Raw genomic sequence first — 13,706 nt, 5'->3', positions numbered from 1 at the left:
CAGAGTCTGATGAATGACATATTTCATCACATTTATGTTGGGTGGAAGGTGGGAGGCTGGCACTTTCTGTCTTTATTAGAGAGATGATCAGTGTGTTGTTTGCAGTAAAAGCTGGAAACACGCAGGAGGCCAGTCTGCATTTTGCAACAACAAAAAAGCAGATGAAGGAAGGGGGAAAAAAATCCCCCAGAAAGTTTTAGCGCGGTGATTGAATGCGATGTAGGCTTTTTGGGGTCGGGTAGGCCGCGTTGCCATGGTAGCCGGGCGGATGTGAGGTCAGGCGGGCGGCGGTGCGGGCTTTCTCCATCCTGGCATTTTGTCATCCTGGTCTCTGGCCGCTGTCAGAAAAGTGCCCGTACTCACAAACAGGAAGTAAGTAAAGGCGGCGGCGGTGCGGGAGGGAGGCGGAGGATGGCGGGCCCGGGCCGGGTACCGAGAGACTGAGAGAGCGGGGCCCGCGCTCAACATGGCGCCCGCTGAGCCCGGGTCCCGCTCACTGGCCCTCTCCCTGGGCCCGGGCCTCGGCCTCGGCTCCCCCAGCTCCAGGGGCTGAGCGGGAGGCTGCAGGGGGGAAGGAGCCGGAGAGTCAACCGGCGCAAACTCCAGTGCACTGAGTGTACAGGGCAAGAAGGAGCTGGAGATTTTAATTCATTTATTTTGCAGGGAAATAAGGAGCTGGAGATTTATCCAAGGGATATTTAAATTCATTTATTTTTAAAGGAAAATAAAACTGTCTATTTAATGTGCAACATGTTTTGTGTATTTTTGTTTTATTCTTTGGAGTAGTTTGTTTTATATGTACAATTTTTACAAATTATATATAATTGCATGTGGTTAAAAAAAAAATTACATTTATACAGCACCTTTCACGACTACCGGACGTCTGAAAGCTCTTTACAGCCAATGGGGGACCTACAGTCTCTGTCACAGGTGGGGCAGATGGTGGTTGAAGGGGCGGGTGGGTGGGGTGCGCTCTTTGCGCTGCCTGTGCTTGGCTTCCGCTTGCTCCCGGCGAAGAGACTCGAGGTGTTCGGCGCCTTCCCGGGTACTTCTCCACTTTGTGCAGTCTTGGGCCAGGGATTCCCAGGCGTCGGTGGGGATGTTGCACTTTTTCAAGGAGGCTTTGAGGGTGTCCTTGAAGCGTTTCCTCTGCCCATCTGGGGCTCTCTTGCCGTGTCAGAACTCCGAGTAGAGCGCTTGTTTTGGGAGTCTCGTATCTGGCATGTGGACGATGTGACCCGTCCATCGGAGCTGATTGAGCATGGTCAAACTCATTGAAACTTTTAAAATTCTGACAGGACTGGACAGACTAGATGCGGGAAGGATGTTCCCGATAGTCGGGGAGTCCAGAACCAGGGGTCACAGTCTAAGGATAAGGGGTAGGCCATTTAGGACAGAAATGAGGAGGAATTTCTTCACCCAGAGAGTGGTGAACCTGTGGAATTCTCTACCACAGAAGGCAGTAGAGGCCAATACATTAAATATATTCAAGAAGGAGTTGGATATATTTCTTAAGGCTAAAGGGATATGGGGAGAAAGTAGGGACAGGGTACTGAATTTGGATGATCAGCCATGATCGCATTGCATGGCGGAGCAGGCTCGAGGGGCCGAATGGCCTACTCCTGCTCCTATCTTCTATGTTTCTATGTCAAAGCTTCGATGCTGGGGATGTTGGCCTGAGCGAGAACACTGACGTTGGTGCGCCTAACTGTGACACTGATGGCACAGCCTAACTTTCAGACCGTTTTTAAAAAAAGTTATTTGAAAATTATATCTAACGATGCAGACACGAGTTTGTATGACACATCCACAGCATAGCGGATGAGTATATCTGAATAAACCCAATGTCAGAGCTGGTCTTTAGGAACAGTTTTTATTTAATGGTGGATTAGGCTACTTTAGGATTGATTTGTGCATTGATTTCTTAACATTTTTATATGAGGGGGATATGGTAAACTTATTCAATTATATCTTACTAAAAATCTGAGAATTATGTGGGAAACTTGAGGGATTATTTTGGCTGCACTCTTGCGGACACCTGAGTAGAACAACAAAATCTTACACTTGTAGAATACCTTTTAAAGGACATGTGTCTCCAAAAGCGCACAGAACAACCATAGCTCCTTCAAGATGTCTTGATGGGAAGGGGAAGAAAGGGACTATGCCATCGGCCTTTTAGAGCACGATAGTTTAATCACATGCAATTATTCCAAAGCACTGTCCAGATGTGAGAGTAACTGGATATTGAGCAATGTTGGGAGAAGGATTGAGATGGTGACTAAGCCCAAAGAATGCTCCGAGGTAGCTTTTGAAGGAGGGGATTCGGGAGAGTGGTCCAAGAGTGTGGGGCCAAGATGTCTGCAGGTGAAGTGCGGGCTGGTGAATTCAAAGGAGGCCAGAGTGAGAAGAACAGAAGCTTTGTGTAGGAACAAACTGCCAAAGGAGGTGGTTTTGCTTCGAAACCATCGACAATTTTATGATTTACTTTTTTTTTTAAACAAAAATCTGAATACCCCTTGAAGCGTAATGTATAATGGGAGAAACAGGTGGTGTAATGAGAAATAACAGGCTTGTATTAAGTGCTACAACAGCCTCGCAGCTGCAGATATACCGACACTGCAATTCTGGGTCAGGTCTACATTTTGTGAGAAGAGGCGCGATGTTTTTCATAGATAATGAGAACAGCTGTGTGTCTGTTTATCGTGCTTTACAATTAATAGTGTTTCGCCGAATCAATTGACTTATTTTAGTAAACTCTTTGCTTGTTAAAGCACTTCAACAAAGATGAATGCTCTTCTGAATCCAGAACACAGTTATATTGATTCCATTTTATTGTCGTCTTGTTTATTTTGACTTTGGCAGTTTGCATGTATTATTTTACACTGTTCGTTGTGGTCCCTGATGCCTCTTTGTTTTTCTTTCTGGATGTATAAAATTATAACTGTTCCTAAAATCCTAATATCACTGCAACTTGTCAAATCACTTGCAGTTTGTGGCTGTCACTGGCAAATTTATAGAATTTAATTCCTAAATGCTAAAAGAAACCTCCATTATTATACACTCAGGTTAATGGGGCTCTAACACTTATTGTTCATATGGGGCTGGAAAGATGCTACATTCATGTGATTCTATTCATCAATACACTTTATGCCTCCACAATACATCTTGTATTGTGATCCACACACCCTCAAAGTGTGAAAGCTGGCTTCAATACTATATGACTAAGGCTTGCTAGACATGAGCATGGGTCAGAGAAAATGTGAGCCTGATTTTACGAACCACACTACTGATACTGAAGGGCCTCTCAAAAATTGCCCCTATAAAAGAAAGAATTGCATTTCTATAGCGCCTTTCACGACCTCCGGACGTCCCAAAGTGCTTTACAGCCAATGAAGTACTTTTGAAGACAATAGCAAAATACTGCGGATGCTGGAAATCTGAAGTAACAACAGAAAAAGCTGGAAAAACTCAGCAGGCCAGGCAGCATCAGTGGAGAGAGAAAGAGAGTTAAAGTTTCAGGTCTGGGACCCTTCATCAGAACTGGGAAAAAGCTGGAGATGTAACATATTAAGCAGGGGCAGAGACGACGGTGGGGGTGTTGGGGTGGGGGGGTGGGGATTGAAGGAACAATCTGTACTTTTGTAGGAGGCAAAAAAGATAAAATGTTGCAAATGGGAATGGCAAAATCATACAGCATGAAAAATGGGGGCAGGGGTTATAGTTTGAAAAGTGCCTAATCGAAAGATGAGGTGCTGTTCCTCGAGCTTACGTTGAGCTGCATTGGAACAGCGTAGGAGGCCGAGGACAGAGAGATCAGAGTGGGAGTGAAGCGGTGAATTAAAGTGACAGGCGACCGGAAGCTCGGGGTCACCCTTACGGACTGAACGGAGGTGTTCCGCAAAGCGGTCGCCCAATCTGCGTTTGGTCTCCCCAATGTAGAGGAGACCGCATCGTGAGCAGCGAATACAGTATACTAAATTGCAAGAAGTACAAGTAAATCGCTGTTTCACCTGGAAGGGGTGTTTGAGGCTCTGGACAGTGGGATGGGAGGAGGTAAAAGGGCATGTGTTGCATCCCCTGCGCTTGCACGGGAAGGTGCCAAGGGAAGGGGTGATAGAGGAGTAGACCCTTCGGAATGCTGAAAGGAGGGGAGGGTAAGATGCGTTTTGTGGTGGGATCACGTTGGAGGTGGCGGAAATGGCGGAGGATGATCCGTTGAATGTGGAGGCTGGTGGGGTGAAAGGTGAGGACAAGGGGAACCCTATCGTGGTTCCGGGAGGGAGGGGAAGGGGTGAGAGCAGAAGTGCGGGAGATAGAACGGACATGGTCGAGGGCCCTGCCTACCACAGTAGAGGGGAATCCTCGGTTGAGGGAAAAGGAAGACATGTCGGAAGCACTGGTATGGAAGGTGGTATCGTCGGAACTGACGTGGCGGAGATGGAGAAACTGGGAGAATGGAATAGACTCCTTACAGGAAGCGGGGTGGGAGGAAGTGTAGTCCAGGTAGCTGTGGGAGTCGGTGGGCTTGTAGTGAATGTCGGTCAATAACCTGTGCCCAGAGATGGAGACGGAGAAGGCGAGGAAGGGAAGAAGAGTCGGAGATGGACCATGTGAAGGTGAGGGAAGGGTGGAAATTGGAAGTAAAGTGAATTAACTTACCTAGTTCAGGGCGAGTGCAGGAAACGGCACCGATACAATCATCGATGTACCGGAAAAAGAGGTGAGGGAGGGGACCTGAGTAGGACTGGAACAAAGAATGTTCCACATATCCCATGAACAGGCAGGCACAGCTAGGACCCATGCGGGGACCCATAGCAACACCTTTAATTTGGAGGAAGTGATGGAATCAAAGGAGAAGTTGTTCAATGTGAGAACAAGTTCAGCCAGGCGGAGGAGGGTGGTGGTGGATGGGGACTGATTGGGCCTCTGTTCAAGGAAGAAACGGAGCGCCCGAAGGCCATCCTGGTGGGGGATGGAGGTGTAGAGGGATTGGACGTCCATAGTGAAAAGGAGACAGTTGGAACCAGGAAACTGGAAACTTAAAGTGACGGAGGGTGTCGGAAGAGCCACGAATGTAGGTAGGAAGAGACTGGACAAGGGGAGAAAAAAGAGTCGAGATAGGAAGAGATAAGTTCCGTGGGGCAAGAACAGGCTGAAACGATGGGTCTACCAGGGCAGTCCTGTTTGTGGATCTTGGCAAGGAGGTAGAAGCGGGCTGTGCGGGGTTGGGGAACTGTGAGGTTGGCGGCCATGGAGAGAAGATCGCCAGAGGAGATGAGGACAGTGACAGTCTTGGAAACAATGGCTTGATGTTTGCTAGTGGGGTCATGGTCCAGGCGGAGGTAAGAGGAGGTGTCGGAGAGTTGGCGTTCAGCTTCTGCACGGTAGAGGTCAGTTCGCCAAACAACAGCACCACCCTTATCAGCAGGTTTAATGATAATGTTAGGGTTGGATCGGAGAGAACAGAGTGCCGCAAGTTCAGAGGGAGGTAGGTTGGGGAGAGAGAGAGGGGAGCAGAGAAATTGAGACGGCTGATGTCACGTCGGCAGTTTGCAATGAAAAGATCTAGAGAGGGTAAGAGGCCAGAGGGAGGGGTCCAGGTGGAAGGAGAATTCTGAAAGCGGGAGAAAGGGTCAGCCGTGCGGGGGGAAGACTCCTGGCCAGAGAAGTGGGCACGGAGACGAAGGTGACGGAAAAAGAGCTCCGCATCGTGCCGAGCTCGAAATTCATTGAGATGGGGGTGTAAGTACTTTTGAAGTGTAGTCACTGTTGTAATGTAGGAAACACGGCAGCCAATTTGCGCACAGCAAGCTCCCACAAACAGTAATGTGACAATGACCAGATAATCTGTTTTAGTGATGTTGATTGAGGGATAAATATTGGTCAGGACACTGTGGATATCTCCCCCTGCTCCTCTTCAAAATAGTGGCCATGGAATCTTTTACATCCACCTGAGAGAGCAGACTGGGCCTTGATTTAATGTCTCATCCGAAAGACGGCAGCTCCGACAGTGCAGCACTCCCTCAACACTGCACTGGAGTGTCAGCCTAGATGTTTGTGCTCAAGTCTCTGGAGTGGGACTTGAACCCACAACCTTCTGACTCGGAGGCGAGAGAGCTGCCCACTGAGCCACACCTGACACCATTTCATGTTACATTAAGAATTGTGAGCTGCAAAGTCCATAACATAATATAAAACTTTGCAGTTTACTTGATTATTGTAAGCCCTGTTTTTGCAAACTATTTCATCAAGAAATAGCTCTAGCACCTTCCTCTATGCTGTAGAGGAAGCATGTCTTTCATTTAGACAAAATTGTACAGGAAATTAGCCGTGGCGAACACTAGATGGCACCAGAACAATGGACTGTACATTATATATTTTTTTAAAGCAAACCTTTAAGTAGCCATTTGTCACCAAAAATCATTTATTTGGATATTGACAAAGAATTCTGCTAAATAATCCTGTTTATTATTATTGTTAACTAGATATTAACAGAGCTCGGGTAAAAAGAAAAATGCTTAATGGGGCCGAGTCAGAATAAATGCACTGAGCTATATACAGTTTACCTTCAAAAAAGGCAGAGAAATGCACAGGAAGGTCCGTGCAAAAGACACAATATCGGGTTCAGATCACATGGTCGGTCCTCATGTTACACCCTCGGGTTACGCAGTCATATACAGGAAACTCTTTTTTATCCAGCACCGACGGGACCGGTGCCGGTTGATCAAAAAGCCCAGATTACAGAGAGGTATACTTACTAAGGTACGAGAGCCCCGTACACGGCCACAGATCCAGGAAGCCCGGTTACACGGCCACTAATAGGAAGTAAAACTTACCTGAACCTATTCCTGAATTTTGCCAGTTAAGAGAGATTTCCGGTTGTTTAGGTGCCGGTAAAAAGAGAGTTTCCTGTAATTAGGTATTGGACAGGATGTGCACGTTCACAGGAGTAACCAGCACTGCTCTACTCGAGAATATCTAAGGCAGACCGAAAACCTGTAACAGTGTGGTGGGTGTGTTGGAGTAGTGCAGAGAAAGATTCTTTACTCCCTTGGGCAGCCTTTACGTTTTTTTTATTCGTTTGTGGGATGTGGACGTCGCTGGCAAGCCCAGCATTTATTGTCCATCCCTAATTGCCCTTGAGAAGGTGGTGGTGAGCCGCCACCTTGAACCGCTGCAGTCCGTGTGGTGAAAGTATTCCCAGTACTGTTAGGGAGGGAGTTCCAGGATTTTGACCCAGCGACGATGAAGGATCGGCGATATATTTCCAAGTCAGGATGGTGTGTGACTTGGAGGGGAACTTGGAGGTGGTGGTGTTCCCATGCGCCTGCTGCCCTTGTCCTTCTAGGTGGAAGAGGTCGCGGGTTTGGGAGGTGCTGCCGAAGAAGCCTTACCTCACTCCAATGCCACTGATTCCTGATGTTCAGTCAATGGTGAACATCATGGTCCCGGCACCGATCCTTGTGGAACACCACTTCCTGCCTTTTGCCAGTCTGATTAACTACTTTTAACCCCCTACGCTCTGTTTACTGTTTTGTGGCCAGCTTGCTGTCCATTCTGTTACTTCTTCCCTGAACTCCACATGTTCTGACCTTAGTCATGAGTCCACAATGTGGGACCGTATCAAAAGCCTTTTGGAAATCCAAATATACTACGTCTACTGCATTACCCTTATCTACTCCTTGTGTTACTATTTCAAAGAATTCAATAAGGTTGGTTAAGCATGACCTTCCGTGCTGTCTACTCTTTGTTATATTTTCCGTTTCCAGATGTTTTTCTATTACATCTTTGAGTAAGGATTCCATTATCTTTCTTCTCATCTCCCCATTAAGTTAATTGGTCTATAGTTCCCTGGACCAACGTTCCCGTTATTTTTTTTTGGCTGTGTGGCCCATTCAAATTCCCACGCATGTGCGTTTTTTCCTATTGTAAAGCTGCCAAGCAGCCTGCGCGGGAGCTTCAGAGGCCGCGCAGCTTAAAAGGAATGGAGTTGGAGTTGTTCTATCTCCCTTTTTAAATGTAGGAATCACATTAGCTGTCCACCAGTCCTCTGGCACTATTCCCTTTTCTAATGAATTTTTATATATATGTAACAGGGCCTCTGCTATCTCTTCTCTAACATCTTTGAAGATGTGCGGATGCAATCCATCTGGACCAGGGGTTTTATCCACTCTAAGTTTGATTAGTTTAGCAATTATTCCCCCTTCCCCTCCCCTTTCTATCTTGTGCCTTTCTATCTTTTTTTGGATGAGTGGATCAGTTTCCTTAATTCATAAACCTACTACAAAAAACTACTCTCCTGAAGAACGAGGGTACATTACAGTTGCATTTTAAAACTGTTTCTGCTTAAACTCAATTATGTAGAAGCTGCTGGTGAGCTGCGTGACTTAGTCGGGCATATGTTGAATGCGTTGCAGTACAACCACCACCCTCCCAAAAAAATCCTAGCTAACTTCGGGGTAGTAACTATAAAGCCAAAAAAACTCATCTTGTGGTGGGCGCAAGGGGATTGTACTTGAGGATCTCGGAGTGCTATTTATAATTCTGAACATACTTATGTGCACTTTAGGTACAAATATTAAGTGAATAAATATTATGTTACTTCTAAGGATATATTGATTATTACAACATAAAATTCATTTGTTTTAATTGTTAATTAAAGAGTTTTCACAATGACTTTTCCCCACAGCACAGGAGTTGCATTGTTACAGTGATGAAAGCAGACGGTCTCGAGAGTAACCGCACTGAGCATCTTCTATTGTGCTCTGCAATTTCATGTGCTTATTTTCCAGCAACAATATGGTTGCTGTTTACATACACAGTAGAAGCTACACAGCCAAGTACCGTCAGAGTATTTTGGACAGAAGTACTGAAGGAGTGGAAGTGTCTGTGGCAACACTCATTTTTCAAAGCTCTCTAGATTCGAGAATTGTGCCTTTTGGATCTGAAAATTGCAAATGTCACTCCATTATTTAAAACAGGTGGGAGGTAGAAACCAGGAAACTCCCGACCTGTCGGTTTAAGGTCAGTTGTGGGGCAGTTACTGGAAACCAACATCAGGGACAAAGTGACTGAGCATTTGAACACGTATGAGCTGATCAAAGCGAGTCCGCATGGATTTGTGACGGGTCGGTCATGTCTGACTACTCTAGCGTATGGATGCTGTCTATATGGACTTCCAGAAGGCATTTTACAAGGTTCCGCAGAAGAGATTATTAACAAAAATGAGAGTGCATGGCCGTGGGTTAGTAATTGGTTGAGAGGCAGGAGGGATAAAGGGAATGCACTCGGATTGGTGCGATGTGACGATTGGTATTCCCCAGGGATTTGTACTGGGGCCTCGGCTTTTCGCCATATACATCGATGATTTAGATGAAGGAATCGAGAGCTGTATGTCCAAGCTTGCAGATGACACTATGTCAAGAGGCACAGAAAGTTGCGTAGATGGGAGCAGGAAGTAACAAAAGGACATGGACAGTGGGCAAAACTATGGCAGGTGGAGTTCAATGTGGGGAAGTGACAGGCCATCCACTTCGGATCCAAGAAAGACAAATCGGAATATTTACTTAATGACAGTAGACTAGGAGCTGCGGAGGAGCAAAGGGAATTGAGTTTCCAGGTACACAAATCACTAAAAGCTAGTGCACAGGTACAAACAGTAATCAAGAAGGCTAATGGTTTGTTGGCCCTTATCTCTAGGGGGCTGGAATACAAAAATGATGCTTCAGTTGTACAGAGCCTTGGTCAGACCCCATCAGCAGCACCACGTTTAGTTTTGGGCACAGAACCTCAGGAAATATATATTGGCCTTGGAAGGGTTTTCAGCGCAGATACGCCAGGACGTAAAGGGTTAAATTATGAGGACAGGTTGCATAAACTTGGGTTGTATTCCCTTGACCGTCGAAGGTCCAGGGGTGATCTAATTGAGGTGGTTAGAATGATAAAAGGACTCGATAGGGTAGATGGAGGGAAACTATTCCTCGGGAGGGGGAATCCAGAAAAAGGGGGCACCATCTTAAAATTAGAACTGGGGCATTCAGGAGCGGAAACAAGAAGCACTTTTTCCACACACAGGGTAATGGAAATCTAAAATTCTCTCCCCCCCACCCCCCCCCCCCACAACCCCAAAGGCTGGCTATTGCTGGGCCAATTAAAATGTTCAAGACTGAGATCAGTAGATTTTTATTGGGTAAGTGTATCAAGGGCTGTGGATCAAAGGCGGGTAAGTGGAGTTGAGGTCCAGATCAGCCATGATCGACTGAATAGCCGAACGGACTCTGTTTCTTTGTTCCCTTGTAACAGTTTACTCCATCTGTTTATGATTCCATTTTCACCTACCCATTAAGTGCCATCAACCAGAAATTGATTTTCTGTCTAAGGATGCACTACTTTCTACATCAGCAACTTCAGTTGCCATGGTGGGGATTGGCTAGGGAGCAAAAGAATACATATTGGCCCAGAACTTGGTGTCGGGGGCTTGCCGCGCGTGCAAGCCCCCGATCTGCACTCACCCTGCGCGCTGACATCTGAAGCCCGGGCCTGCTTGCATTTCCTGTGACAGGCCCGGTTCAGATGTCGGCGCGATGTGCTTACCTGACCCAGCGGTGTAGTTAGTGCGATGTGCCGGCTGGGATCAGGTGAGCACTGTACAACCAATCGGGAGGGGGAAGGTTCATTCATGAGTTTGAGAGTAAGAACTGTCAAACTCATGAAAACTACGGGGGCCCAAAACACTATTTAAACTTTAAATAAAAATTTAAAAAACATCCCAATCATTAAATTAAATATAAATAAGTTTAAAAAAATAATTTAAACAATTTTTTTTGTTGAAAAAAATAAATTTTTAATAAAAAGGGTCTAAAACTAAACTTACCTTATTGTAGATCCTTTAAAATAATAAACCTGTGGGAAAAAAAATTCTAAATTACACTGAAACACCACTTACCTGTAAAAAATAAATACTTACGTGTGCTTTTTACAAGCGTAAAGACCGGAGGCCTTTACACATGCGCAAATCCCCCAAAACAGAGGAAATCCAAGACGCACGCGCTGCCCCCTACAGCGCACGCGCTAGCCTCTTCACCTCTTGGGTTAGAGGAGAGGAAATGCCGGTTTTCAGCGCACGCGCTGTGCGTGCTGAAAACCGGCAGTTCCTCCGGCCAGACGCGTGAGTGCCCCTTCCGTACTCACGCGTTTGGGGAGGAATTACTGCCCCAATATGGCCATATTTCAGTTGCTCATGGTTGCACCCAGCTTCTCAAATGAGATGTAATTCCTACTTGGATCTAGTACGTAATATCTACATCTACATGTTGCCCCTTGGCGACATCATCCATAAACACAGCGTCAGTTTCCACATGTACGCTGACGACACCCAGCTCTACCTCACTACTTCTTCTCTCGACCCCTCCACGGTCTCTAAATTGTCAGACTGCCTGTCCCACATCCAGTTCTGGATGAGCAGAAATTTTCTCCCAATTAAATATTGGGAAGACCGAAGCCATTGTTTTCGGCCCCCGCCACTAACTCCGTTCCCTCGCCACTGACTCCATCCCTCTCCCTAACATCTGTCTGAGGCTGAACCACACTGTTCGCAACCTTGGTGTCATATTTGACCCTGAAATGAGCTTCCAACCACATATCCGCAGCATAATAGCCTGTTTCCACCTCTGTAACATCGCCCGTCTCCGCCCTTGCCTCAGCTCATCCGCTGCTGAAACCCTCATCCATGCCTTTGTTACCTCTAGACTTGACTATTCCAACACACTCCTGGCCGGCCTCCCACATTCCACCCTACGTAAAATTGAGGTAATCCAAAACTCGGCTGCCCCATGTCCTAACTCGCACCAAATCCGGTTCGCCCATTTCTGCTGTGCTTGCTGACCTACATTGGTTCCCAGTTAAGCAACGCTCGATTTCAAAATTCTCATCCTTTATTTTCAAATCCCTCCATGGCCTCGCCCCTTCCTATCTCTGTAATCTCCTTCAGCCCCACAAACCACCCCCCCAACCGAGATATCTGCACTCCTCTAATTCTGCCCTCTTGAGCATCCCTGATTATAATCGCTCCACCATTGGTGGCCGTGCCTTCTGTTGCCGAGGCCCTAAGCTCTGGAATTCCCTGCCTAAACCTCTCCGCCTCTCTACCTCTCCTCCTTTTAAGACGCTCCTTAAAACCTACTACTTTGACCAAGGTTTTGGTCACCTGCCCTAATTTATCCCTATGTGGCTCGGTGTCAAATTTTTTGTCCTAAAATACTCCTGTGCAGCGCCTTGGGACGTTTTACTACGTTAAAGGTGCTATATAAGTACAAGATGTTGTTGTAATAGCTTCATGATCAGCTGGACACTTAATAAAGCAGCAGTTGGCATATCTTTAATAATACTTTAATAAATGGGGCAGGCCAGTTAACTGAAAAGAAAGGGAGGCACATCCCTAAATCCACGTGTGAAAGGACATTGTCGTCAGCTCACCAGAAGCTCAGCTCCAAGATGAGATTTGACAACAACTTACATTTATACAGCGTCTTTAATGTAGAAAAATGTCCCAAGGTGCTTCACAGGAGCGATACCAAACAAAATTAACACCGAGCCACATCAGGAGCTATTAGAACAGGTGATCAAAAGCTTGGTCAAAGAGGTAGGTTTTAAGGAGCGACTTAAAGGAGGGTCGAGAGGTTTAGGGAGGGAATTCCAGAGCTTAGGGCCTTGGCAGCTGAAAACATGGCCGCCAATGGTGGAGCGATTAAAATGGGGCATGTTCAAGAGGCCAGAATTGGAGGAGCGCAGAAATCTCGGAGGGTTGTAGGGCTGGAGGAGATTACAGAGATAGGGAGGGGGCGAGGCCATGGAGGGATTTGAAAATTAGAGTTTTAAAATCGAGGCATTGCTTAACCGGGAGCCAATGTCGGTCATCGGGCAAAGGGGTGATGGGTGAATGGGACTTGGTGCGAGTTAGGACACGGGCAGCAGAGTTTTGGATGACCTCAAGTTTGCTGCATAATTCAACTGCATAATTCTCAGACAGGCTCCAGTGACTGAGGAAAGATATGGTGTGGAGATGCCGGAGTTGGACTGGGGTGGACAAATGTAAGAAGTCACACGACACCAGGTTATAGTCCAACAGCTTTATTTGAAATCACAAGCTTTCGGAGCGCTGCTCCTTCTTCAGGTGAAGTGGAGAAATGCATAAAGACACAGCTTATATAGTCAGAGAATAATGTCAGATGTTTACAGGTAACCTTTCCAACTGCCAAATGGCAGTTGGAAAGGTTACCTGTAAACATCTGACATGATTCTCTGACTATATAAGCTGTGTCTTTATGCATTTCTCCACTTCACCTGAAGAAGGAGCAGCGCTCCGAAAGCTTGTGATTTCAAATAAAGCTGTTGGACTATAACCTGGTGTCGTGTGACTTCTTACATTTGAGGAAAGATAGTCAGATCTGTTTTGCAGCATTACATTAGATGGAGTCACATGGCAAGCTTTCTTACACAACTGGAGTGGCTAACATTTCCTGTGAAATAAACATATTCTAAAGTGATACCGAAAACCACAACTGTTGTAGGATGCCGCACTTGCCAAAGGCGTACTGTTATCACCTATACACGATCCCTTGCTGCATCCTAGAACATTGAGCTTTCCCCGCACAAATCCTTAATCTAATGTGTTGTTTTATCGCAATGGACGATTTGGCCGAACTGAG

General features: G+C 46.3%; 1 protein-coding gene across 4 annotated transcripts in view; it reads left to right on the top strand.

Annotated features, from left to right (window-relative positions):
• The first annotated feature begins 250 nt into the window (after positions 1–250).
• dmtf1 (cyclin D binding myb-like transcription factor 1) overlaps positions 251–13,706 on the top strand; it is a 65,282-nt gene continuing 51,826 nt past the window's right edge. For all 4 annotated transcript variants that reach the window (XR_015081640.1, XM_086010830.1, XM_086010831.1 and 1 more), the window contains exon 1: positions 251–372. The gene's annotated coding sequence lies outside the window, so the exon portion shown is untranslated. The remainder of the gene's footprint in view (positions 373–13,706) is intronic.

Source organism: Somniosus microcephalus, chromosome 17, assembly GCF_052327205.1.
Source record: "Somniosus microcephalus isolate GS21.2 chromosome 17, FLI_Smic_1.0, whole genome shotgun sequence".
Classification (NCBI taxonomy): Eukaryota; Metazoa; Chordata; class Chondrichthyes; order Squaliformes; family Somniosidae; genus Somniosus; species Somniosus microcephalus.
The sequence above is the reverse complement of the archived record's forward strand: the minus strand, read 5'-3'. Positions and strand labels throughout refer to the sequence as shown.